Source organism: Diadema setosum, chromosome 15 (genome assembly GCF_964275005.1).
Source record: "Diadema setosum chromosome 15, eeDiaSeto1, whole genome shotgun sequence".
Lineage (NCBI taxonomy): Eukaryota > Metazoa > Echinodermata > Echinoidea > Diadematoida > Diadematidae > Diadema > Diadema setosum.
Window position 1 is genome coordinate 15,561,538 of NC_092699.1, and position 20,227 is coordinate 15,581,764.

The 20,227-nt window shown below is 36.7% G+C and overlaps 1 long non-coding RNA gene across 1 annotated transcript in view; it reads right to left on the reverse strand.

Annotated features, from left to right (window-relative positions):
* The window catches only part of LOC140238920 (uncharacterized), a 75,859-nt gene extending 56,012 nt beyond the window's left edge, over positions 1 to 19,847 (reverse strand). Inside the window, exon 1 of the long non-coding RNA XR_011901934.1 lies at positions 19,713 to 19,847. This is a non-coding gene — a long non-coding RNA (uncharacterized lncRNA). The remainder of the gene's footprint in view (positions 1 to 19,712) is intronic.
* Between the last annotated feature and the right edge of the window lie 380 nt (positions 19,848 to 20,227).

The following is a 20,227-nucleotide window of genomic DNA, read 5'->3' on the forward strand; positions in this document are numbered from 1 at the left end:
ATTACAGATAATTTGAGAGAGAAGCAATAACGTCGCCCAATCAGTTGCAAGGAGCCACTTCTTCAACAAAAATGAGGCCATGACACAAAGACTTTATTGCACTGAGGAGGCAAACTTGGTCAATGACTTTCTTCATTTGCTTGCCTCCTCTTTCATGAATGTATGGAACGAACAAACACACACACACACACACACACACACACATACATACATTTTTTACATGTAACTCATCTATCGAGGAAAACTTTTTTTTCATCGTTCATCACAGAAACTTGGTTTTCAACAGAGTAATCAAATCTGCTTGACCTTTCCTGCATAACACATTCCACTTTGATTTGGCAATTTTCAAATGGTATTTTTTTTTTTTCTGATCTTACATACTCTTTTCAATATCAATAACTTTCAGAAGGAATGTGAATATCTGCATGGTTAAGGTCTTTAGGTTTCATCATCAAAAGAATTTTAAGCTAAAGAAACAAAAGATGGATAGAATATAATTTCTAAATGAACAGTACCAGATAAGCTTAAAGATATCTAGAAAAGGTGGAAGAACTTTACTTTGTATAATTTTTATCTGAAAAAAAAAACACCAGATGCCTATAGATGTACTACATATTTTGACAGAAGGATTTGTAATTAAATGGGGATACTTTTACAATGGAGAATTCAAACAACGTAGGCAGATCTACCTGACTGAAAAAAAAGATACAGATGCCTATGTACTACATATTTTGACAGGATTTGTAATTAAATGGGGATACTTTTATAATGGAGAATTTTAAACAAAGGTAGATCTACCTAACTTTAAAAAAAAATACAGATGCCAACGTACTACACATTTTGACACGAGGATTTGTAATTAAACGGGGATACTTTTGCGATGGAAAATTCAAAGAAAGGCAGATCTACCTAAATTTACCTAAAGCATAAACAGTTGTGCAATTATGTCCATTTCCATGGTTACCGGAAGATGCGATCCTAGAATTGAGGACACGGTCTTGATGAAAGGCAGCTTTTATCTCCCCTCTTTACATGACGCCCAAAGACGTTTGTGGACATTATCTGGAAATCTTCCCTCCAAACCCGAAACTGGAGATTAATTATGACGTGTGTGTGCGCCGCGACGACTGCACACAATACAGAGCTCAGTCCCGGTCTGACAAACAAGGCCTGCAGATCAGCACATGCCGCAGGATCGACTGGTTCGTGGGCGTCGGTTTTCGCCGGTGCATCAGCTTACTGACATGCGATCTGACCGCTTCTGTTTTTGATCTGCGACACTGAGGGCGCACCGTCGACAAACTGGAAGCATATTCCCCATCCCGACCCAATGACCTCAAAATGCAGAAGGGTGCTGTTCAATTTCAATTCATGGCTTTCTCTAAATACTTCAAGTACAGTAGCACCGTTTCTCTGGTTCCATTCTGTTACCATTCTCCCAGTCATTTTCATTCTGTCTATGGACTAAAGTGCTCTAGATAATACCTTCACAGTAATCTGCTCTGTATATACAGAGCATTTATTGAAACACTGACATTCTTTCATTAAACAACAAGGCGCAGTCCACACAGACATGAATATGTGGGACTATTCAAAGTGGTCCAGGAATATCAGACTTCTAAATCGTATCAATTTTTCAAGAGAAAGCTTTCTGCTCCTTTTAAGGGGGGGGGGGGGGAACAATGCTCTTTCCCAACTGTTCTCCTCACACATGAAATTTTGAATACTACTAGTATGGTCATCTTTAAATTAACTGGCATTCAATGCATTGTGTAGAAAAAACACTTTTGAGTGCATTTTACTTTCATGAATCTTGGCTCCTCAAGAAATTCGCTGAAGTTTCATGCACACAAAAATTTCTGGTTTTACAGTATACAAAGTACAATGTAGATGGATAGAGAACATAAAATACAATATGGCACGAATTCACGAACGTGGTACAAATGAAACCATGGTTTAAACCATATGTGGACAAAAACCATGCAGTGCCAAGTGTCGCATGGAATATTTCGTTACGAAATCAGTCATTTCATCGATGAAATGATTATTTTGTAATGAAATGACAACATTTTGTAACTAAATGAACATATCGTCCACGAAATGATAATTTCGTTAACAAAACGGTCATTTTGTCGACGAAATGACCAATTTCATAATGAAATATTTCGTGCGACACTTGGCGCTCCATGGTTTTTGTCCATGGTTTAAACCATGGTTTCATTTGTACCACCTTCGTGAATTTGGGCCTCTGTGTCTGAATGCCTGTTCACTAGTACGTGGAATGAATATACATAGTGCAATATATAACAAAGCATCGTTTGACTCCTGATTCATTCGATTATCCTATTTAGTCATACCACGCATATCAATGTCTGTATGCTCACATATACTGTATCCGAACGATGTATTAGTAGGCGAAGCTTACTCAGGAAATACCACGAAATACTCCTTTTATGTGTCTGTCACAAACTGCAGCCCTTCAGTCCCTCATTTGAATGTCCTCAACTAATCAAACTGCCCTGCAAGTAAAGACGACACACAATAAACAGACATGCTTAGAAAACTCAATCCGCATGCCCACAAATAAGATTGGGGCATAATCTCACTCCGACTACTGTCATCTAGACCTGATTTCTTTTCTTTACTGGAGGAAGGCACAATTGGATTAATCAAAGAACACATCAGAGTGGGAAATCCACCCACACACACACACACACACACACACACACACACACACAAAATCAAATCATATCTTGTGCCTTGAGATAGCAGGATGCAATAACCACCAATTTTTTGTTTTCTTTTCTTTTCTTTTCTTTTTTTTACACCGATGACTTCAGGTGTTGTTTACGTACATGTGTATGTGCAAGTGTATACTTGCGGTTATTAAAGAAGAAATCAGGATGATTTTCAGACTTTTACATTTGAACAGCTATTAAAATTGGTTAAAGAGTTTCAGAATTTATAGTGAGTGATTGGGTTGATGATAAAGAATATTTTCAAAATTCATAACAAATCATCATGAACAAGGATAATGACATGGCAGCTTCACCATAAGAATGCATGAGTTGGGGCTAAGGGAAACAGAACAAAAGAAGAAAGCATGTAATGAATTCTACACAGGTGAACTTGCTGAGCAAGCAGTATTGTAATAAATAGAATTACAGTATACACTGCTACTTTTCTAAAATATGTGAACCTCCTATGTCATCATCCCTATTCAGAGTAATTTGTTTTGAGTTTTGCAGATTATTGGTTTCTCTGCTTAAGGACTGCAATAAATTCTACAAATCTATACATGGAGCTGTCAATTTATTTACTGCATGATGTGAAATTATGAAAATCGCCTGGACTTCCCCTTTAAGGCATGATTTTTATCACAGACACCATAATTTCCATTCTTGATTATCCTCCTACAATTTCACAATAGAGTATCAGTTTCAAGTGAGTTTCAGTATAATTTCATTTCTGCAATTTTTCACCACAAAGATATCATAGACACGAACTTGACTTGTTTTTCATACCAAATCAAAATGACTGAAATAATTCTTGATGGAATATGGTCAACACCTTGAAAGATATGTGATGAATTGCTTCGTTCTTTATATTCTGTGTTTCCGTGAACTGAGAAAAGGTGAATATCAAATTTCTTTAATCAAACTGTGAGCTTCCCTCAAATTTGTCTTTTGAAGTTTCCTTGAAGTTTTATTGACACAAACAATAATAGACAGTGTTATGGATAGCATACATTATTTCAAATTTGATACTGATCACTGCAATGTACAAAGTAAATCGTCACAATACGAAAAGAACTAAAAAAAGTTCACAAGAATCAAAAAGCACCCTGCAAATTTAGTGGTCTCATTGCACAATGTGGGATGCAGATGTAGGGCAGTAATACACTGTACATACTTGTTCCAGAAGCATACAGGTATTGACATTGCCCAATCTACTGCTCTAAATCATATGCAGCCTTGTATCTGACAGCGTGTTGGGACTGACGTTGGTCTGTGTAAAAAGCAACCTTAATCAAAGTCAAGTCCAATGCCTATCACCTCAGCACGCTGCTCCAAACGTCTGGTGAGATATTCCACCGCACCGCTCCAATTTCCGGAGGTTGCCGCAAATGTAAGCTCAAGAGTTATCTACCACTCACCTCTCTCCCCCCTCTGTCTGTCTGTATCTCTCTCTGTCTACCTCTATCTATCTCTTCCTCTACATATATCTTTCTCTACCTCTATCTATCTCTTCCTCTCTTTCTCTACATATATATAATCTACCTCCCCCTCTTCCCCTATAGGTATATCTCTCTCTCTCTCTCTTTACCTCTATTTATCTCTTCATCTATCTATCTCCCTCTCTCTTTACCTCTATCTATCTCTTCTATATATCTCTCTGCCTCTCTCTCTACCTCTATCTATCTCTTCCTCTATCTCTCCCTCTCTCTCTCTCTCTCTCTCTCTATCTCTTTCTTGTACCTCTTTCTCTCTCTCGTCATCTATATCTCTCTCCCTCTCTCTCTACCTCTATCTATCTCTACCTCTATCTTTCTTTACCTCTACTTATCTCTTCCTCTATATCTCTCTCATGTCTCTCCCTATGTCTCTCTCCTCCTTTCCAATCTCAAGACATCATGTGCCTCGGATGTAGAATGTAGACTGCTCCGTCCAAGCTGACGACCTGAGACATGAGCAACATCTTGCCTCGCCCGCCTGTCAGTCACGTCACGCAATCACACTGCTATTTACCCATCAAACAAACCACGGCATTGCCCCACGAAAACCAGCCTTTTCCCAAGTAGATCGGAATCAGAGAAAGCTGACGGACAGGTTGGATAGGGAAATTTATCATTGCTGTGCTCCCCCCCCCCCCCACCCCCTTTCTTTAGAATCATGATCACATCTCATTCTGACCTGTAGCTATACAAGTGTAGCAGCGACTGCAGTTCCAAACCATATTAAAAACTGTTCATACAATGAACTAGCGTTTTGTTATACACTGATATTATTCTTAAACTGATTTTAGTGGCACCAGCTAAGAGAACATTTTTATTGCCTGGAAAAAAAAAATAAATTAAAGCATCTGAATGCTTGATTCTGATTGCTATTGGTCAAGCAGCACTGCACTTTGACTGTCAATCATTTGCAACGGTTACCTCTGCAGCATAACTGAAGCTTCATTTTTATGAAATTTGTAACAATAGAGTACACATGAATAATATTCACATTTTGTGAATGACAGTGACACACAAATATACATAGCTCTATTTGGTTGAAGTTTGCATACAGTCACACATGTCTTTTGGGCAGTTCCTTGACGTTTGCTCATGTGACAATAATATTGCTACAATGAAATATCTGCACACTAAGCCAACATAAATTCTACTCACTAACAAACCCTATCCCTATCCCTCATCCTCATCCTTACATCCAACTACACCTACAACCCTATCACAACCCTAACCCTAAAGTCCTTGGAGAAAATAAGACCACAGCAAGTGTCACAGAGTAACTCTTGTGTCACCCTTTTGGACCATAATACTCTTGAAGCAATAGAAATTACAACACATATTTGCAATAGCTGTACAACTCAGGCATAAAATCTCATGTCAATAAATGGCAAAATTTGTAAACTGGATTTTATAACAACATAATACAAGCAATACAACTGCGATCAAAGAGGAGAGACAAGCACAAATTTATTAAACATTACTCAAAATGGAAATCACTTCAATAACACAGACAATCTTCTACATTAATTAACAAATTTATATGATTTCCCAGGCAAGCTTAGACCTCTGGATGTACTTTAGACATACGCTAACTGGCACATCCTGAAAGTAAACAATACATTGATAAATTTTGGGGTATACTGTAAGTTGGCGTATACTCATATTTTCTATTCCTTGAGTTGATTTCATTGTGTGTATTGGTACAGTGTATCTACTGTACATCTGTATTGTTAAATAAATTTTTCCTATTATTGTATGCAAAATTTTCTCATATAATTCACACTATGTGTTTTGAATAAAGAACAATAGTACTTTCAACCCCAATTAAAAAGATATACTAAGAATTTCTAACAGTTGCCATGGTAACTGGATTACAGCAAGTTACTGATCACATAGCAGTCCCTCTTTCAAGAAGTTGCTGATCACTTCTGAGTATTCTTGTGTTTGATTCATTATAGACCACTGAATGCATGGATTATACTATACACTCAATACATGTGAGCAAATTACACAACAAGTAATATTAAGCAGCACTTTCTATTGTAAAACCTGCAAGATACAGATTTCTTCTAAAGCTTCACGAAAGCAAGAATGTTGCATTGTACTCTTGTAATGGCAAGGATAGATCAGCTCAGGCTGTACTGTCCCAGTTTTTACTCAGACTTTTAGTGTAATTGGGAACCTTTTAATGGCAATTATCACACAGACAAAATATATCTTTAAAAAAGGCCTGCTTGATGAAGTGGTAGACAATCCCCCACAAGTGATCATGCATACATAGAAGGCTGGGCAAATGATCTTCCAGGTAAATATTTACAGATGACAAAGCAAAGTGCTGGGGGGCTACATTACCTTACCTCTGGGGGGTGCAAACAAAAGGCTCGTCAGACAATAGAAACATTTCACATGATCACTGTTCAACAGTGCCTTAACCCCAACAGTACCAGCAGGTATTGGCTCATGTGCAAATCAAGTGGCATTCTTTGACACAAAGAGAATTTCTGATATTATGTCGAGAGCGAAAATTGGAAGTTTATGTGTTGCATTGCACCATGCTATATTTCAATGAGTTAACATGAACATGAAAACATATAACTCAAGGGAAGGTCTACGATGAGTACAGGAATGGTTGACAAGTGAGCAAAGTAGTGCAGGTAAGGGCTAGTTTTGATAGGAGCCAGGACTGACCACAGTTATCCGGCTCGCTATCCATTTAGCGCATCAGAGCACGAATGAATTATTCAAAGCCCCATTTCCACTGCCAGTCAATTGCGTCTTGCTCTGACCACAAAACCACAGAAAACAAGAAGCAAAGATGGTGCACCACAAATAGAGCTGTCATCACTTTTGGTTTTACCGAATTTGGTGATTCTTATTTGTCCATTAGCTGTGCAGAGCGAAAATTCGCAACACAGTCAATTTGCAATTCATGATTATTTCAATCATAGCAAAGACCATTTACGTCAAATATTATTAGAAATTGGAATTAAAGCAAAACTTTGCTTCATTCTAAATGATTTACACATGCTTAATTTAATCTAATTATATTAAGTTTGTCAGTATAAAACCAGATAAACATCTTCTGTGAACATTACAATTAGGCACAAGTACATGTGCAAGATATATACATGAGGTTACGAGAAGAATGCATATTAAATTTATGCAAATGAAGGAAAACAGCCTAAAAGGATAGAATAGCATCCTTTGGGATCTACATGTAAGCTGGCCCATCACCCAGGAGTTTATATACAATGAAAAAAACAAAATTGGGAGTCCAACTTTAAATTCTCAGCACTGACACACTCTATTTTCAAAATTGTATCAGCAAAGAGAAAAAAATTGTTAAAAATAGTTTTATATTGTATTTTTGTATTAAGGTACAGGTAGGCATACTGTATCTCCAACGATTCTTAGCCCTATACACTTCAACACACACTCTGCATACCATATCACACATAGAATATGCATGGGTATTCTAACTCTCTCTTGCACACACACACACACACACATAAAAACACAGTTAATTAGGGCAATTAATTCACTAAGTCCTTGAGCCAAGACCCTGTCAGGTAAACTCCCTTTTAATTGCCAGGTCGAGTTAAATAATTCATCTGTGCATCCTTTGAATAATACCACAATCTACTTTACCAAAAGTGTGGTTGGGGATCCATTTATACTAGTCGCAACGGGAGTCAACGGTAATGCATAAAAGGCTCCAATTACTTCTGTACTTAAAGGGAAGGTAAACCCAAAGAGCAATGTGGATTGAGTGAAAGCAGCAACATTAGTAGAACACATCAGTGAAAGTTTGAGAAAAATCGGACAATCGATGCAAAAGTTATGAATTTTTAAAGTTTTGGTGTTGGAACCGCTGGATGAGGAGACTACTAGAGGATATGACGTATGAGTGGACAACAATACAAAGAAAATATAAAGGATATTCAACAAATATTCACTTTTCTAGAATTATGAAAGAGCAGTGGACCAACCGCTTTCAGAAAGCAGGGGGAATAATTGCTACCCTTAACATATGTCAATATCAAGTTGATGGAATTTGTAATTTTCATGAAAAATGGATTTTTGTAGTATTTTCTTTATATTTTCTTGATATTGTAGTCCACTCATACGTCATAACCTCTAGTAGTCTCCTCATCCAGCGGTTCCAATACCAAAACTTCAAAAATTCATAACTTTTGCATCGATTGTCCGATTTTCTTCAAACTTTCGCTGATGTGTTTTACTAATGTTGCTGCTTTCACTCAATCCACATTGTTCTTGGGGTTTATCTTCCCTTTAAAGTACAGTGTAGTTTACATGCTGGTTTTCAAAACTTCCACAATATTCAAATTTGATCATAAAAGAAGATCATTCTACAGTGAAAGATGATTACACATGAGCAACCAAATGCAACACTGAATCCAACAACCCACCCCCTGCTCCAGTCTTTTGGCTCCATTGGTGCGTTTACAGCATGCAATATCACTGTACAGTAGCTAAAATGTTTTCAAACTGCACTGTGTTTTGAGCATCTACATGAAAGCTAACTAACCACCCACAAGAAATGTAAAGGACTCAAATTTGGACACATGTGGCACCTCTTTTTGTTGGTATATTTCTGCTGTTGATAGACTTTTAAATTTATAGATTGTATGCTTCTTGACAATAACACATACTTACTCACAGTTTATGACAATGTACATGTACGATGAAAATGACAGGAGTATGGATTGTGAAGTAAACTTTAGCATCATTATTTATTCAATTCAAGCAAAATAGACAAAGGCTCCAAGCAGACTTGACTGAAAAAGAAAATCAGGCAATTTATAGGCCATTTGGATATTGACAAGTCTCCTGACACGCTATGGGGTCTTACATATATCAGCCAAGTGTCTGTGGAAAGCTTGAAATCAGACTGCACCCAAGTGAATAGGTTTTGTCACTGGCTCTGTGATAGCAGTATGTACCTTTAGCTGAACAAAAATTCTGCTTTAACTACAACACAGACATCAATGTCCTACACATTATCTATATTTCTTGAAGAATGAATTCAAGGCAGTAGCTTCAAATAAAGAAAAAAATATATACAGCTGTACATGTATACATATATATGTGATTTTTTGCCTGTTTTCCTCAAGGTTTAGCTCTACAACAAATTAGAAGTTCTGCACACATGAAATTATGGTTACCATGCCAACACTGTAAATCTGAAGTTCCACTAGATTGCTACAGTTAAGGATTTGCTGGTGTTTAAATGCTGACAACTACAATTTTCTCTTAATTTGTCTACATTTCTCTCTTTTGACTGTTATGCTGCTTTATAGTACAAATTGTATACCATTGGGAATTTCCAACAAAACTGTTTTCAAATGGGGTCTGCAGTTCCTCTTTAGATGAAAACATGTAGATGAAAGAAATATATGCATGGTATGAATGTACAACCTTCAGTGTTGATGAGCATAACATTTTGAGCTGCATACAAAGTGCTCACAAACCGTGAAAAAAAAAAAAAAAAATGAACATCGGCTTTCTACCGTCCTGCCTGAATTTGGTAGGTAACAATACGAGAATGGACAGCATACATCAAAGTTCAATCCATTATGATATCTCCAGGCATTTATGACTTTAATATCTCACACTGTACAGTGAGGACATGGAGCACATGACAAGCTGAAGTGGCTGGCGACAGCTTGGGGGGGGGGGGAGGGAAATGACCAAACACAATAAACAGAGACATGCACAAAGTCCAAAGATGAGTAGAAGAGTGTGTGTGCATTATGAAACGGGGAAGGAACAACACGACATCCACATGACTAAGACGAATGCAAACACATAGGTAATAAGGAACTCACAAATTCAGCCCCATTGAAGTGGGAGCATTTCAGCTAGCAGACTGAAGTCAAGTGATTGTACCTTACACTTGATTTGCCTCAAATCATCATTGAATCAATAATTTCAGGGGAAATGATTGAATTGTGTTCTCAAAAGTTGGTGATGTCTCTACTGTTCTCATACAGACCTGTGAAGTCTTGGTCACAAAAGTTTTTTTTTCAAAATACAAGTGTAAGTGTCATCCAAAAACTCACTTGTTTCATTAATGTTAATAATCTAATGGTAAAGTGCATATTAACATGCATTTATGGGAAATGAGCTATATAAATATATTGTTATCATCATCATACAATTATTATGTCATGTGTATTTCACAAATATTATAAATTGACACAGGAACCAACTAAATGTCATAATCACAAAGTAATCACAATCATGATATAATTATAAATAATAATTCCCTTTAATCAGCAACAGCTAAACTGTTTTACATTAAAGTAAGTGCATTATTACAATTGACTGACGTTAAAAGGTAGAGCAAGAGTAATGTTCATCCAGTCTTCAAATACCTATTAGTTTTCATTGAGATGGCGGAATCAAATCCAACTTTTTGTGAGACAATTAGAAACAACTTAAATGAAATACTAAAGAGCACACAATTCTAGGAGAATTCAACATTTATTTTATAAAAATTGGTTTTGAAATGGCTAAGATATCAACAAAAAAGTATATAACAACGTGGTCCTAATTGTAACACGGGTGTCACCTTTCATTCAAACCCCTTTGTTTTAGGATATCTCCACCATTACAAAGCCAATTTTCATCAAATCAACTTTGAATTCCTCTTTAACAGAAATGCATGCTCTTTAATATTTCATAAGAGGTTTCTCATTATGTCACACACAAAAAGTTAGAACCCTGAAGCCCCATCTCAACCAAAACTATACCAATCCTTAACAGTCGACGACACCCAACCTGCATCATGTGTTCATCTTCGGACATGACAGGATATAGCTACCCATCATGCCTTATTCTTGACCCAGGTGTGTAGGTGCCAATCTGGCAATGCTGGGGTAATAACGATAATGGCAGAGACCTCGATCTGCCTTAACCCATATATTGTAGTAATCTGAGAAATTACATATTTTTGGCATGGTGTGAACTCTTTTTAAAATGTACTTTATTTCACTGTTCAAGGATAGTATTTCATATGAGTAAAATAAAATAAATCCCTTTAGTTGTTCATATAATTGTTTCAGTTTCAGAATATGAAAAGATTATTAACTCCCCAAGTTAAATGATTCTAAAAATTGACAGCACATTTTCAAAGATGAAAATTCCTGTTTCTCTCTCTTATGTTGGCAAAGTCCTGCAAAAATCTCTCCTGCATCTATGTAATGAATATAACAAGTTACACGGTATGTCTAATATCTCTCCAAATAGGAAACACAATAAACTTCAGAGCTGCTAATGCAACAGATTCATTTCCCTGACACCATTTTGTTCATGCTTTGAAGCTGAATCCTTTTAATATGATTTATAATATTTAAGGTTCATATTTCATGAGGTTGAGTAAAAAAAATTTAAACCCTTAGTTGTTCATATGATTGTTTCAACTGCTGAAATGTACAGGGCCTATTCAACTGTATTGAGTTATAACTGATTCTAAAATTGACGGCACATTTTAGAATATGAAAATTCATGTTTACATTGGCAAATTCTTGGAAATCTCTCCTGCAAATTAAATGAAGAACTAACCAGTTTCATTTTTTAATATCTCTCCAAATAGGAAATGCAGTAAACTTCAGAGTTACCAATTCAATGGATTCAGGATGATCATTTCCATGACAAAAGAATTCCAGGGTTTGATGTGTCAATTGATGAGACTACCCTCCATAAATGGCACCATATCATAAATCATACAACTCATGTGTTGTTATGGTTACAACATTTCATTATACGAGAGAACTCAGTCAAATTCTGTTCTACATTGTTTCCAGGAACTGGCAAAATTACTCTGAAATCATTAAATATCCTGAATACTATGTACACGCACAGCATAAATTTATGCACTACTGTGTATCTCAAAGGGATATATGTGAAACTAAAACAATCACTTTATTTTCATCTCTTGACAAGCAAAAAATGATATGGTATATCAGTACATTTATCGTTACAGCTACGATCACAAGCATTTTTTTTTTTCTCATCTGTTCAGTACCATTTTTAAGTGTGTTCAGGTATTTGCAATGTTTCTTTCTCCATCACAGTAAAAATCAGAAGAAGAAGAAGAAGAAATAACAGTTTTCTTAGTTCCTGGCTTTGATTTCTTTTCATATCTTCACACTTCATTTGCACTAAAACAGCAGTACAATGTGTACAAAAGTCTTCAAATCAATTTTAAATGACAGTTGATACCCCTTCAGATACATGCACAAGTGCACAATATGCTTATAGTTCTGTTTGAAAGAAAACAACATCTTTTTTTTAAACCATTCACTAAATCAAGATACCCAGACTCTTCCAGTCTTAAAGAGACTTTTATCCCAGCACTTTACCAATAATAGTATAAAATGATAATAAAATAATAATATAAAACTATAGTTTGAATGTTTTTCTGCACAATACCAACAGTTGAAAGGAGCTGATATCTGCAACTACACGTACATGTGAACATCTTTTACACCGGAACACAGACATATTATGTAATATGTATGCTTGGATGATTCAACATAAATATGGGTTCATAATTTACAGTGTCCTTCCAAGTTAGTGTATAGTAATGGAAGATGGGGTTTTTTGCCCGTGAAATTTGCTTTAAAAATTTACATGAAGGTGTATACACAGTATATTCCCACATATGTACAACCATGTATTGTGTGTTTCGTAGCAGATTTGATACACAAGCACCAGATCTCATTCACATCCATCAACAGAATACAAATGTAGCAACACTGCGAAGATCATAGCATGATATCTTGAGGCTCCCTAAGACTTGCTTGAGAAATAAAAATAGGCCAGTTTACATGCAAACCACAGACTATCTCTTCTTCTCAGACCTAGTATTCAATGTTAATAATAGGTTTCATGTTCCTACCAGATACATTCAAGTACTTTAAAGGGGATGGCTAGTAACCGATCAGTGGGAATCAGTGGGAATGCTGAGGGATGATTGTTCCAATTCTTGTGGGATTCATTTAAAGGGACTGTACAGTACTGGTTGAGGTGGGAATTCATGTTTTGAACATTCTCAGGTGAAATAATGAGAAACCTCTTATGATATATGAAAGAGCATGTAATTTTAAGTAGGAATCAACGTTTATTTGATGAAAATTGGTTTTCAAATGGCTGAGATATCAACAACAAAAAAGTGATAATTATAAAAGGCGACAGGCCACAACTTTATTAGGATCTCTTTGTTTCACCTTGTTTTTGGATATCTCAGCCATTTCAAAACCGATTTTCATCAAATAAACTTTTGATACCCCTTAGAATTGCATGATCTTTGACATCTCATAGAGTGGTTTCTGAATATCTCGCAAAACGTCAAAAGCTAAATCCTCACCTCGACCAGAACTGTACACACCCTTTAAGAGTACATTATATATCTACTGTTGTGTGAAAATTATTTGCTTCAGAATGGTCTAATATTCAAGTAATGTGCAGATTAATGCCCCATAACTGACCAGGCATGCTAACCTGGACCAAAACCATTAAACTGCACATTACTTGAATATAAGACCATTCTGAAGCAAATAATTTTCACACAACAATAGATGTACTCTTAAATGAATCCCACAAGGATTGGAACAATCATTCTTCAGCATTCCCACTGATTCCCACTGATCAGTTTACTAGCCATCCCCTTTAAAAGCATTTTACAAGCATTGGTTCAGTAGATTATAGCCTTTGAGAGGCTATTTGGTTGTTATGAACAATCTGTTGATACACAAACCTACATTGCAAACATATCAGGTAAAGAGTGTAGCTTGGCAACTTACATAGAAATTAATCATATTACATTTTTCTCATGTTGCATTATCGATAAATGACAAAAGATTGAATCTGAGATATTTGTTTACCTACAAAGCAAGCCAGTAAAAACTTTGGAATATGTATCATGTATGTACATTGTATGCATCATTCCAGCCACGAGCAGTCATCACTTATAGGTAAATCATCAAAAAAGAGTGTGAAGAAACACTTCTAAAGGCAAGTACATTAAAGTAATAATGTGAAGTTTATGCAACACACAAGTGTTTATGCCAATAATTTCTACAATCCAGTACTGAATGGAATTGTGCTGGAATTCTCTTCTTTTTTTGTGTGTGTGTATGTCCTCCAAGGTTTGGTTGTTGTTGTTGTTGGTGGTGGTGGTGGTGATGGTGGTGGTGGTGTTGCTGTTTGTCTTTATTTAGATCTAATCATCAAAATTACTGAGGCATGTTTTGCTGGCTTCCTGTGTATCAAATTGAAAAGATTTTTGCAAGACCCCATAGGCATTACCAATTCTCTGCCTGCAGTCCTTTATATTCAATAATATGCGCTGTTCTATGGCATTAAACATTGAGATGAAGATTTCTAGGCCTGCACGTAACATGAGTCACCCAAATGAACCTACTGTAAGAGGATTCTCCTTTCTCACCGAGACCCTCCACCATGATTGGCTAATGAGGTCGTCCATCTGTTTAAAGGATGTTACCCTTCCTTGGTACGTAATTTTGGGGAAAATTCAGAATTGTTGTGTGTTACCAGCTCAATTTCCAGCTCGATAAGGACCCCTGTTGTAAAATCCCATAATTTCACAGTGGTTTATTTTCATGAATTTCATGAAAGTCAACTGATGATATATTCTTGTAATGAACAATACACTTACATAATTATGTAAACAATGTATTCCCTCCCATCATATAAATTCAATGCATTTTTATAATCTCCAAAATGACATTTTGCCAAATTTGCCCCTTGAAAAGGCATTTAACACTCACTGCTTGTTTTTTCACGCACAAAATTTTCTTACAGACTTATGACTCAAATCCTGTAAGTCCAGAAATCATACATGATCATATAAGTATGGCATAACGTACATAGGACCTATTACTGAACATCTAAACTTCTACGGACAACAGTTTTGAAAAGTACCACCAAAGTATTTTCCCCACATTATATACATACTGTTGCCACAAATCAACACTTCCCCAACCTAGAAATTCAAGATCATCATGCAGCATAACACTTAAAATAATCATAATAAAATAATCAGTGCAACCCTTCCATTTTGGGGTCACTAAAAGATGCTGGTACCTTCAGCAGTTAAAAACAAACAAACAAGCAAATGACACAACTGTAATAGCAAACCAGAAAAGTATCAGAATGAAATGACTCTGTAGTTTCTACTGTAATAACTGTTGCTTTTTGGAGCTACTACAATGTAAAATGATATCCAATAGTTTAATGCAGCTATACCTTCTGCAGATAATGAGCTTGCAAGCTAGAATTCTACAAAGATGGGAGAAAAAAGCTGAAATCATTAAAAAGGAGACCTCCAAATAATTTTTAGACTTTTGCACTTTAAATTGGTTAAACTGGGTACAGAATTTTTGAATTTATAGTGATTGGGATGAAGAATAGGACTTATTTTCAAAAGTTATAACAAATCACAATGAGCAAGGATTATGACATAACAGCTTCATATAGGAATGTATGATTGCAAACCATTGGGTGATCTAGGAAGCAGAACACAAGAAGAAAACATTACATTCTGCTCAGGTGAACCATGGACATCTACAAAGTACATATTGTAGCTCCATGGGTAAACTTAAAAGGCACATGGTATTGTAATGGACAGCGATACATTATTGGAATATAAGCCTACCATGTCATCATCCCTGTTTATGGTATTATATTGGGGGGGGGGGAGTTTCAGGGTATTGGTTTATCTACTCAATAGCCACAATAAATTCCACTAATCTATAGGCCTACATGGCACCATGGATTATATCCTATATGGTATAAAATTACATGAATTGTCTGGAATACCCCTTTAAGGATGGCAGGTGGAGGGGGGGTTCTAAGTCTTTTGAGATACAAGAGAAATGAGCACTGAGTCACAGCTTGAGTCAGACGGAATGATAAATGTCTGCTCATTAGAATAAAATATCTCACACAATCTGACTTCTCCCCCATTCTTCCACCAAAAAGAGGAATTCGCTGGAGGGAAGGGGTGTATCCCCAGCACCAATATTGAATGAGATGTATGCGGAATGGAGGTGACGGCAATTTTCTCTCACCATGTGCATGAAAGGTATTGCACATATTTTGTGGAGATAAGCCAGTTCAAAGATGTTCTCTTTCCTGCATATAATATCACTTCAATATGCAATGCATGTAATTTATCACTACTGATTACGATGATCTTACGAATAGCCGAGTTTCTCTGCGATATCAATTCTGGTACTTCAAAGTGGGGAGTTTTTAATGATGAAATGTTCATATAACATGGAAGCAAATTTTTATTTAAAACAAAGCCACCATTCCAACTGGATGGGGAGAAAAACTCACAGATTTTTAAATTCTGCAATTATTCTTCTAGAGGAGGAAAGGATGTTGTCGAAGGGAGACACTTCTGAGAATCGATCAGATTGAGATGTATCAGCTAGCAACCACAGAGGAGAAAACATTTGCATAAAATTCAACCAGAGAACACCACTGGCTGCTGCAGTGGCTACATGAGGCTGCAAGGAGGCCATCCCGAAGACCACTACATTAAGTCTCGAGTTACCATGGAAATTTCTCCTGAGTGGGGGAAACCTCAAGAACACTCGCAAACAACCAGAACTGTAATTCAATGATAAAACTAACCATCAGTTAGGCAGTGAGAGGGAACCTGACACCGGGTAAATGCCAGAAATTTGCTTTGAATGGTTTTATGGTGATAGTTGGTTTGCCCATGGACCTACATATGTACAACGACATGGTCTGCTTCATCTACAAAATGCATGGTAAGAAATCATGCATGGTACAACATCAAACATGACATGAGTGTAATGGTCATTCTCCCACATTTTTAACCCATGGGACAAATGATTGTTCATCTGAGAAGAGATCAAATTATTTGCCATTAGGACTGACCATTAATCAACACTTTCCCCTGTACAATCTTGGGATCGGTTTTCACTAGTACAAGAGACTGTGGTTTATTGCACACTCCATATTCTATGCAAAGGGCTGTGCCTCATTCGAAAGAAGTGAATTGCGATGAAAAGGAAGAAGGATAAAAGAAGATGGAGAGGAGGAGGAGAACTTGTGGTTTTCAATGCCTTTTCTTTTGGTCAAGTAATTAACAATACCATGTAAATCTCAAAGGGAAAGTGAGAGAATCCATGCAAACATTTCTTTATGCCACAGCCTCCTTTCCACTTAAGGCATATAGTTTCCAATCTTCAAAATCAAAACAAGTTCTAAAGCATAAAAGAACGTGATGTTATATCTCATAGGACTCTCCCCATTTTACATGTACACAATTGTACATCCATAGCTATACAATCAACTGCTGCACATTCACAGCAACTAATGACGTAAATCCCACAGACCTTTGTTAGATACACTGCTCGCACAATGATGGTTTCTCACATAAGGCATTGCATCTTGCACGCAGAGCCATACTCCCAAGGTACAGTAATTACATGCATGCTGTAATAAAATATGCCCAAGAGAGGAGAGGAATTTAAATGTACTATTGTAAAGAATTTAATCAAGAAATCCACTTGCCATCAGATGCAACAAATCTTTGGTGCCATACATAACAAATGCATAGTATTACTGTTGATTGCCACCAAGTCATAGTACAATCATATAGGACAAGACAACTCCAAATCTTAGCCAGTAAACTCTAAGCAAACATCACATCTTTACATTCACTTATACTGGATTTCCTGGACATTAAGAGCCCTGTTATGTTAGAGTACCATATACATTCTATGGAAGCAAAAATACTGAACCTAAGTTAGCATCAAACTGAGCATGGGTCAGATTTGATGGTTAACATAAATACGTACACAATCAGTCGCTAGCGGTCTGGTCCATATTATGCTGGCCACACGCTATGTGCAAATGAATGAGGTGATCTCAGGCACCTGTGCGGAGCAGGCAGAGTAATACTTATGCAGTTCATTCTTAAATATTTCCAGTAATACCAATTTACTGTGCAGCAGGCATGGACAGAGCATAATGCTGTAATCACATCTTATTTCCCCTTTTTACATGTATCATGACTAAAATATTCTCGCTTCACAGTACCTTGTATGCATTTTCAGAGCTTAAAATTGAAGATACATGTATCTATTTTACCACCATACAAATGTAGCATTTATTAAGAAAAACTACAACACTACTGTAGTTTCCAGATACACAATGTAGATATAGCAATCCGTGTTATTCATGTATGATCAAATAGAGCATGCGCTGTGCACTGACACAGCATTGTTGACTCACTGTTATGGAAATTAAATAGCACCACGGCCATTTCTGAGTTTTTATATATTATATGCGATAGCGAGAAATGCAAAGAAAACCGCATTGGGTTAGTAAAAAAAAAAATTAAAATTATTTTTAAAAAAAAATCTACAGTCAATATCTGCTGATTTTACAATAACTTTCTATCTCTGAAGACTGACATTCCTGCATCACTTTCTGCAAACACACCCACATTAGCTATGTTTCTAGATCACATTTTAGTGCTAGTGCAAAACATGCCATACTGGGCCCTTGGCAGTTTAAATTACTGCACACAAGCATTTTGCGCTTCCAAATTGCAATCACGTACAGGCTTCAATCATCATCAATACCGAGGTATGCAACAAATGACTCTTTGTGTATTGGAAAGGAAAAAATCATGCAGGGTAATTAGAAAGGAGAATTGTCTCAAGTGTCATCATCACATGGGAGTACCCATTAAGAAAATTATTTTTAATGAAGATATATCTTCAAATGTAGACACAGATTTCTAAATTCTAGCTACAGTACATTGTACCTACAGCACAGAGTATAAACATGAATACATAAAATGTGTAATGTTACATGAATCTAATTAGTAAGTGGTACAAGATATCTAGTTTATGCCAGCTGGTGCAATATGTGAAATACAAAAATCATGCATTTACTAAATTAATTTGTCGGATATAACCTTTAAAATTTGCAACATCAAGCATGATACAGTCTTACAGAAGACTTTATCTACCGAGCACTACCACCATGTACCAGATACTAACGATAGACTCTATAATTTCCTACAAACACTTCTAATCTATCAAGTCTTGATAGACATTCATTTATGATATCAATGCATGGAAAGTGATATTAAATCATTTTCTCTAAACATTGGCAGAGGCAGTTTGACAGAATGACTTGTAGATGGTATAAGTCTCAATCACTAACATCTCACGAAATGCATGCAGAGGTCTACGAGCACGCTGTCATCACGTCTACCTTGGCAAGCCCTTTACCCCACATCCTCCGCACATGAGCGCCATTAGCCCCCTGCCTGAGCCCATCAGTGACCCACACACGGCCCGGTGCGAAGACAAGACGCCCCCGCGCATAAACATGCGAGAGTAAATACGAATTTACACACACTACTACTCGTAGGATTTACCTTCAGTTGGTCCAAACACGAAAATCTGTCCGTCTTCACTGAAATTGACAGTCTTCAAAGGATTTAAGTGTCTCCATCAAATGCACACATGAAATCAATACGGGATGCGGCTCTCCTGATGGATACAGATTTTCTCCTACGTCGATACCGTGTCTACATTGCACTTGTGTTGGTACGGGTGAACACGAAGGCGACAAAGTTATCCTGAATGGATCTTGATTACCTAATGCACTCTGTACGTACACCGTTCTGAATGTGCTGCGTGTTCAATGGTGTGTTGATGGCGTACACCGACACCGTGCTGTGTTTGATGTACGACAAGCTTTTCAAGGTCATATTATCTAATGGGATTAAATGATACACCACCTCACCCTGCTATGTTGCAGATTTTACTTCAGTTGTGCTGTAACCTGTCTCAGCAAAGTACTAGTATTAGATTTTGTCTTGGATGAAAAGAGAGATGTGCATGTCTTCAAGATGTACAGTATACACGTGATTCGGTGATGTCAGGAAAA